This window comes from Tupaia chinensis, unplaced genomic scaffold (assembly GCF_000334495.1).
Source record: "Tupaia chinensis unplaced genomic scaffold, TupChi_1.0 Scaffold145814_1, whole genome shotgun sequence".
NCBI lineage: Eukaryota > Metazoa > Chordata > Mammalia > Scandentia > Tupaiidae > Tupaia > Tupaia belangeri.
In genome coordinates this window covers 1,989,234-1,998,364 of record NW_006205672.1, presented here as the reverse complement: position 1 = coordinate 1,998,364, position 9,131 = coordinate 1,989,234, and the positions used below count along the sequence as shown (strand labels likewise).

Here is a 9,131-nt window from a genome sequence, read left to right as displayed (position 1 = left end):
GACGCTACTGCTGGCCCCTCAAATTCTTAAAAAGGACCTAAAATGTTCTTTTTAACTTTGCTATAGGGTGTGTGCTTTCACTGGAGAAAGAGAGAAACTGAAAGCACCCCACCCCCTAGGGGAGATGGCCTTGCCACACCCCTTCTTCATTTTGGAGTTTTGGCACACACACATGTGACTGGTATGTTTTGAGGCTGCCAGGTCCAAGACTCAAACTGCACCGTCTGTCATGTGGGATCCAGCTGCCTTAAGTATGACACCACCAGCTGGTCCAAACCTAAATTCTATGATGCTACCTTTTATTTTTTATTGTATTATTATTTTTTTTTAAGAGAGAGATTTTTGCTATAGGGTGCATGCACTCACCAGAGAGAAAGAGAGAGACAGAAAACAAGAAAGCACCTGTGGAAGGGAGGGCCATGCCACAACCCTTCTCCTTCATTCTCCTCTTGGGAAATTAGGCACACGTGCACAAGCGCCTGGCGTTTCTGGGACTCAAACCACAGTCGACTACGTGGGATTCCAGCGATGTAACCATTATACCATCTGCTGGTCCCCATGCTGCCGCTGGTATTTTATATATAAAAAAAGACCTTCAAGCTTGGGACCAGCAGATGGCGTAGTGATTACGTCACTGGACTCCCATATGGCAAACTGCTGTTTGAATCCCAGATTCAGTGGGTTGAAACTCACACGGGGCACATGTGCATGCATGCCTAAGGTCCCTGGAGGAGAATGGAGAAGGGATTGTGGCGTAGCCATCCCTCCAAGGGGATAATTTCTTTCTGTCTCTCTGGCAAACGCACTCACCCTATAGCAAAAATCTATCTTAAGGCAACAAGCTTCAACCTTACTTCCTGTTTCTTTCTTGAACCCACTCCAAACTAGCTTTCATTCCTGCCACTCCGCTGAAACCCTTCTTGACAAGGTTATAATGACCTTCATGTGGTCAAGTCTCAATGGTCAATTTGCAGTCCTTTTTTTTACTTGACCTCTTAGCGTTTGACATGATTTCTCTTATAGAAACACTCTCTTTTTAATTTTTAATTTGCTATAGGGTAGTGTGTGCTATCTGGAGAGAGACAGAGACAGGAAAGTGAGAAATCAAGCCCCCATGAGGGATGACTACGCTGCATTCACCACCTTCTCTTGTTGGGGTTTTGGGCATACATGCACATATGCCCAGTGTGATTTTTCACAGTGCCACATTCAGGACTTGAACTGAGTTGGCCACGTGGCAATCCAGAGCCTTAACCACCATGCCACCTGCCAACCCCCAAACTAAATTCTTTGGTGCTACCTTTTATGTCAAAAATCTTTAACCTCCTCACTTCCTGTTTCTCTCTCTCTCTCCCTTTTTTTTTTTTTTTTTTTTTTTTTTAAGATATAGTATTCATTCATTCATTCATTCAGAGACAGAGAGAAAGTGAGAAAGTAAGCCACCAGGTCTGGGATACAAACCCTGGTTGGCCATGTGGGAGCGTCCAGTGCCTTAACCACCATGCCACCTGCTGGCCCCTCCTGTTTCTCTCTTAAACCCACTCCAAATTCGCTTTTTCCCCACAAAGCCACTGAAACCATTCTCGTCAAGGTTATAATGCCCAGTGTGTTTCTCAGGCCACGAGGTTTGGGACTGAGACCACGCAGTTAGACATGTGGGATCCAGCCGCCTTAACAGCCATGCCACCCCCTGGCCCCAATTTTTTCTTTATTCATGATAGGGCATGCCTATACATATGTGTGCGAGTGAGAGAGAGAAACTCTACTATGTCTGGTCAGAACATGACCTCTTCTTCTAGCCCCCAGGCCATTGGATCTTGGACACTTCCTGCTTGGTATCTTCCAGGCTGACTGCTGGGGGTTCAAGCTGATGCTGCCATGTGGGATCTGGTTTCTTTCTTTCTTTCTTTTTTAAGAGAATTATTTTATTTAACTTCATTTATTTATTTACTTTTTTTTTTTTTTGACCAGCTGGATCCCACATGGCTGACTGGGGGTTTAAGTCCCATACCTGGTGGCTTGAAGAACACACCAGGCACATGTGCACACACACCCAAAATCTCTAAGTAGGGATAGAGAAGGGATTGCGTTTAGCCAGCCCCTCCCCCCCGCCCCAGGGGTACTTTCTCACTTTCCCTCTTTCTGTCTCTCTCTGGTGATCACATATACCCCATAACAAACTGGGAAAATAAAAAAAAAAGATGAAAAGAGAAAGAATTGGAGACAAATAAATTAATTAGAGGCCACTACAATATGATAGTCAAGAAACAAAGGTGAGTCCGCAGGTGGCGTGGTGGTTAAGGTGCTGGACTCCCACATGGCCAACTGCAGTTTGAGACTTGAGTCTGGTGGCTTGCTTGCTCACTTTCCTTCTTTCTCTTTCTGTCTCTCTGGTGAGAGCACATGCCCTTTAGCAAATTTTAAAAATTAAATAAAGAAATACAATAAAGGAAATAAGGAATAGAAAAAGAAATAATAGTGGTGGGGACAGCAAGTGGCGTGGTGATCGGGGCACTGGACTCCCACATGGTCGACTGTGGTTAGAGTCTTGGACCTGGCAGCTTGCTTTCTCGCTTTCCCCTTCTCTCTCTCTCTCTCTGATCAAATTTAAAAATAATAATAATAACAAATGGAATTAAGTAAATTAAGTAATTCTTTAAAAAAAAAAGGAAGCAATGGTGACATGCAGCTGGGTGGTGATAGTGAACAAGGAAAAGACACGTTTAGAGATACTGTGGGGCAAAGTCTATGGGCTTGATGACTAAGGGTGACAGACCAGCACGACATGCCATAAAGCAGGCATCCGCAGTATGTAAGGTCAACTCGCGCGGCCTTTCAGACTCCTGGGGATTGCCTTGGAGAACCACTGCTCTCACCGGTAGGGGAGGGTTCTGTGTAGCAGGGAGGCAAGAATGAACACGAGCCTCCTGGGAGGGTCTGTCCTCGGGGTATCTCTGCGCTGTGGGTGCTCCTGGTCTTTGGTGTTAGGCAGAGTCAGAGGAACTTCTGGACTGGTCCATGCTCCGCACCAATGGCTGTTATTCTTAGGGTAAATGTATTGGCCACAGTCCAAATTTAAGAAGGAAAAAAAAAGAAAAAGAGCCATTGTTGACATCTTACTGTGCCAATGTTTCTCCTAGGCAAATATTAAAGCCTTTGAAACTCCCTCAAACTGTGAGCACATTTCCGCCCCACCTGAAGATGTACCTTTGTTTCAGAGAATTCATTTACATCATTTCTTTCAAAGTAGAGAAGATTTAGGTCCCCACGTAGGAACTAAGATGTAATCTAATAGTCTTGTTTTCTAGCCTCTGGATCCTGAAAATTGGGTGTACTCAATATCTCATGTTGCCTTCCTCCCTCTTCTAGCTAAAAACATTTTTGCTTAGGGCTGGCAGGTAGCATGGTGGTTAAGGGTGCTGGACTCTCACATGGCCGACCACAGTTCAAATCCTGGACCTGACTGCTTGCTTTATTTTTCTCTCTGTCTCTCTCTGGTCAAATTAAAAATAAAGAAATAAATAAAGTTAAATAAAATAATTATTTTAAAAAACATTTTGCTCTTATCTCTATCATCTCTCTTAATTATTCAGCCCCTCTCTTTATTATTTATTTTAGAGAGATTTTTGCTATAAGGCATGCACACTCACTAGAGAGAGAAATACTAAATGACAAATCACCCCCCAGGGGTTGGCTGCACCACAATCCCTTCTTCTCTAGTCTCCTCTCAGGATTTTGGGCATGCATGCACATGCACCCAGTATGTTTTAAGTCTCTAGGCATGCATGCACATGCACCTGGTATGTTTTAAGTCTCTAGGTCCAGGACTTAAATCGTGGTCAACTACGTGGGAGTCCAGCAATGTAACCATTACGCCCTCTGCCGGTCCCAGGAATCCAGCACTTTAAACACCATGCCACCTGCTGGCCCTTCAATAACTTATTTATAGTCATTTTTATTTACTTACTTCTTTATTTATTTTTACTATTTAACTGTATTTATTTATTTTAATTTGACCAGAGAAGGACAGAGTGAGAGAGAGAGAGAGAAAGTGAGAAAGCCAGTCGCCAGGTCTGGGACTTGAACTGCGGGCAGCTATGTGGGAATCCAGCACCCTTAACCACCATGCCACCTGCCAGCCCCAGTCATTTTTATTTTTAAAATTTTCTTTCTTTCATGAGAGTGCGTGTGTATGAGAGAGAGACAAGCACATTCAACAGGGTGTCATGCCATAGTCCTCTCTCTCCCAGCCTTCTCAGACTGTCAGGATCACAGGCACACACATGCACCCCCTGTGCGTAAAAATGAGCCCAGGAATTGAACCCTAATCCTCTGCATGGCTTTTAGTGTTGCAGAGTGTTGTGTTACCACTGTGTACTGGGACTGGGCCAGAATTCAGGTCTAATTTTAGAGCCCTTTCTCATTCAGAAAGTCTACTTAAAGGGAAGAAGGAGGGCCATATTGAACCAAACATTTGCCAATACTGAAGGGGGAGACAGGAAAAGAGAAATCATCAAAACAGCAGAGAGAAATCTTCTATGTATCAGTGCACAATTGAACCAAACATTTGCCAATACTGAAGGGGCAGACAGGAAAAGAGAAATAATCAAAACAGCAGAGAGAATTCTTCTATGTATCAGTGCACGACTGTTGCTATAACAAAACCCCACAGCTTGAGTGGCTTAAACAACACAAATGTGTTTCCTCACCATTCTGGAAGCTAGAAATCCAAGATCAAGGTTTCGGAGGTTATTTTCTTCAAAGGCCTCCCATAGGTGGCTCTTTTTCTTTTTTTCTTTAGAGACTTTTTTGCTATCAGGCATGTGCACTCACCAAAGAGACAGCAAGAAATCACCCCTGGAGAGGGGGAGGATAGCCACGACGCAATCCCTTCTCCTTCATTCTCCTCTCGGGATTTTGGGCATGCGTGCACGTGCACCCAGAGTGATTTTTAAGCGGCTGGATCTGGGACTTGAACTGTAGTTGACTATGTGGGAGTCCAATGATGTAACCATTACGCTATCTGCTGGTCCCAAAGATGGCTGTTTTATCCCCCTGTGTCTTCACAGGGTCTCTGTCCACGTCTGTGTCCTAATCTCCTTATGTATTTATTTTCTGACTGAGTGATTGATTGCTAGAATGTGCCCAAGCTCTCCAGAGAGGGCCAGCTAGTGGCGTGGTGGTTAAGGCACTGGATCTTACATGGCTGACTGCACAGTCCCGGACCTGGCGGCTTGAGAATTACGTTGAGTGTGTGTGTGTGTGTGTGTGTGTGTGTACGTGCCCACAACCCCCAAAGAAGAGTGGAGAAGGTGGTCCAGCAAGTGGTGTGGTGCTGAAGGCACTGGACTCTCAAATAGCCAACCGCCGTTAAGTCCTGGATCTGGTGGCTTGCTTTCTCACTTTCTCTCTCTGGTGACTGTGTATGCCTCGTAGGAGACTGGAAAATAATAATAAATAAAATTAAATAAATCGTTCTAAGAAAAAGAAAGAGTGGAGGAGAAGGGAATGTGGCGTGGCCATCCCCCCAAGGGTGATTTCTTACTTTTGCCTCTGTCTCTCTCCAGTGATTGCATGTGCCCTATGGCAAAACCTAAAAAAAAAATTTCCACAGGACACAGGAAGGCAAAGGCTTAAAGTAAACCCTTTGTAAGGAGAGCCTCTTCTCTCTTTTTAAAAATTTTATTTATTATCATTATAATTACTTTGAGAGATTTTTGCTATAGGGCACATGCACTTGCCAGAGAGACAGAGACAGAGAGAAAGCAAGAAGTCACCTGCCGGGGAGGATGGCCACGCCACAATCCCTTTCCCTCCATTCTGCTCTCGGGATCTTAGGTAGGCATGCTCACGTGCTCGGCATGAGGCTTTTTGTCTTTTTTATCTTTTTTGTTTTGTTTTGTGTTTTTTATAATCTTTTAAAAATTATTTTATTTAGCTTTATTTATTTAATTTTGACCAGAGAGAGACAAAGAGAGAAAATGAGAAAGCAAGCCACCAGGTTTGGGAGCACCCTTAACCACCACATCACTTTCCCTGCCTCCTCCTGCTCCATGAGTTTTACGTCACCAGGTCCAGGACTCAAACAGTAGTATGTGGGAGTCTAGCGACATAACCAATCTGCCATTTTCTGGTCCCTATTATTGTTATTTTAAAATCTGACCAGTCAGAGACATGGAGAGAGAGGGGGAAAGTAAGAAAGCAAGCTACCAGGCCTGGGACTTGAACCATTGCTCGTCATGTGGGAGTCTAACACCTCAACCACCATGCCACCTGCTGGCCCCAGGAAAGCCTCTTCTTTAGCCAAGTGGGAAGACACAGATGGGTGCTCTCTCAGCTCAGTTTAGAGGTCAAAGGGAGGAACTGGGATTTTGATACTCCGCTGTCTATTTTCCTTTTGGCTGCAAGGTGGTCTACAAAGGGCAGAGGCTGGGACTGCTGAGAGGTGCTTTTGGAGAGCAGCTGTGAGAATTACCGAGGCATCTGGCTCCCCCTGTGGAATGCTGACCTAAGTCTGGTCACCACAGGTTGGTACCGGTTCTGACTGAGGATTAACTCTGAGCTCCCACACAGCAGCCACCACCTCTGAGTGGAGAAAACATGTCTTTATCTTCAGTATCTAGGAAACAGTTGGCACAGCAATAGGCCCTCGATAAACATTTCTCAAGTGGCCAAATAAGCGCATAGGTTAGACTGATCTAGAACTGAGGAGTGGCAAGGAGGTTGGGGCCAAAGAACAAAAGACAAAGGTAAATGGGGGTGTGGTGACTGTTACTGAGGTTACTGTCCATGGAATCTAAGGATCTGGGGCTGGCTAGAGGCTGGTGGTGGACCACGGCATCAAGACCCTGTTCAGCGTGTTATCTCCCTTTCTGTCTCTCTCTCTCTCACTCATGGAATAAATAAACAAGATTAAAATTATTATTTTAACTTTCTTTCTTTCTCTCTCTTCTCTCTCTCTTTCTCTTTTCTTAAATTAATTTGACCAGAGAAGGACAGAGAGAGAGAGAGAGAGAGAGAGAAGGTTTATATTTCTACATAATAAATATATACCCATGTGAATACATAGAGAAAAGTCTGGAAGGATGCATAACCAAAGTGCAGCAGTATTTATCTCTGGAGGAAAAGGACCAGGACTGGAGATTATGGTTAAGAAGACTTTGGCCTTGGAGCAGTGTGAAGAAGAAGAGGCGAGAGCGACCCCCGGACCGACCAAAGCCTGCACGCCGCTGCATCCCCCGCGTCCAGCGCCTACGTCCCGCCGTCATTGTCACCATGCCCAAGAGAAAGGCTGAAGGGGAGGCTAAAGGAGATAAAGCCAAGGTGAAGGACGAACCACAGAGAAGATCTGCAAGGTTGTCTGCAAAACCTGCTCCTCCAAAGCCAGAGCCCACGCCTAAAAAGGCCCCTGCAAAGAAGGGAGAGAAGGTACCCAAAGGAAAAAAGGGAAAAGCTGACGCTGGCAAGGATGGGAACAACCCTGCAGAAAACGGAGATGCCAACACAGACCAGGCACAGAAAGCTGAAGGTGCTGGAGATGCCGAGTGAAGTGTGTGCATTTTTGATAACTGTGCTTCTGGTGACTGCACAGTTTGAAATACTATTTTTTATCAAGTTTTATAAAAATGCAGAATTTTGTTTTACCTTTTTTTTTAAGCTATGTTGTTAGCACACAGAACACTTCATTGTTTTTTGAGGAAGGGGTATTTGTCACTAATAGAATGTCTCTGTGTCAGGCAATCTGGACTTTCCAATGACATTGCAATGGCGTCCTTCAAAAGAGCAGCAGTTCCTTTTCTGTATTGTTGGATCTTCAGGTTGATATTCTGCCATTTTCATTTCCCGAAAGTCAGGGTCGGCTCGTGAAAAGTTGTTAAACAACATGCTAAATGTGAAATGTCCACCCTCACTCTAAACTTTCCCTGTTGAGAGCATCAAATGAAGACTTCATTGGGTTTTATAGTGGCTTTCTGATTTTGGTAGTCCATTGAAGAAGGGAGTTTGAAAGTTGTTGTATACTGTTAATGGTTGTCTGCCCATGTCCTGCCTGAAATACTATGACTGTTTATGAAAAGTATCTTTAATAAAGATGGATAGTTTTGCTTGGAAAAAAAAAAAGACTTTGGCCTTGACTGTAGTTTCCTGAATGAAGATTTTTATCTCTATTATTATGTATTCATGTATTCATATATAATGAAATTAACACTACCTCACCTCCAGAATAACATGTACAGGGTTTTGTAAGTTGTGAGTTTTCTGTGAGTCAATAGCGTGTTGAGGTGGGTAGTGAAGAAAACCTAAGGGCCCTTAGGCTCTGATGGTTTGGTTCTACTCGGCTTGATCAGGCCACTGGACCAAATTTAGAGAGGCACATTGACAATCTGAGCTCATCCAGAGGTACAAGGTGATGCCAGGAATCCACATGATGTCAAGGAGGAATGGCTAAAGAAACAGAGAACGTGGACCAACGGTTGGCACAATAGCTATGTTGCTGGACTCCCTAGTTGACCGTAGTTCAAATCTTGGACCCGGTGCTTAAACTCACGCCAGGTGCGTGTGTGTGCGTGCCTAAGATCCCGAAAGGAGAATGGAGGAAAAGGGATTGCGGCGTGGCCATCCCCCCTGGGGGGTGATTTCTCGCTTTCTGTCTCTCTGTTTCTCTCTGTCTTTCTGACAAGTGCATGCATCCTATAGCAAAAACCTCTCCAAAAAGAAAAAAAGAAACATTTTGACATGCCTGGGGTGTCTCTCAAGCTGCCGGTTCTGGGACTTGAACCACACACTTGGCCATGTGGGATCCAGCTTCCTTAACTACCATTTCACCTGGCTGGCCCAGTCTTATTTATCTTAAGTTTATTATTTTGAGGACCGGGGAGGAAGGGAGAGAGAGAGAGCGCTTGATTCCCAGCAGGGCCTTGTCATGCCAACTGCCATAATGACCTCCCCACCCTTAGTCTTCTAGCCAGTCAGGATCATGGGCAGTCCCAGAATGTTCGAGTCAGCCCAGGAACTGGCCCAGGGCCTTCTCTCTGTAGCCAGACCTCAAACTCGTGCAGTTTTAATGAAGGTAAAGACAGTAGTAAATGTCAAGATATTGAAGTTATTCAAGAAGAGACAATGATCACTAGCCA

At 44.6% G+C, this 9,131-nt stretch overlaps 1 long non-coding RNA gene across 1 annotated transcript in view; it reads left to right on the top strand.

The window, feature by feature from the left end:
- LOC102473286 (uncharacterized) overlaps positions 1-9,131 on the top strand; it is an 11,571-nt gene that overhangs the window by 2,086 nt on the left and 354 nt on the right. Inside the window, exon 2 of the long non-coding RNA XR_001369740.1 lies at positions 6,409-6,527. This is a non-coding gene — a long non-coding RNA (uncharacterized LOC102473286). The remainder of the gene's footprint in view (positions 1-6,408; positions 6,528-9,131) is intronic.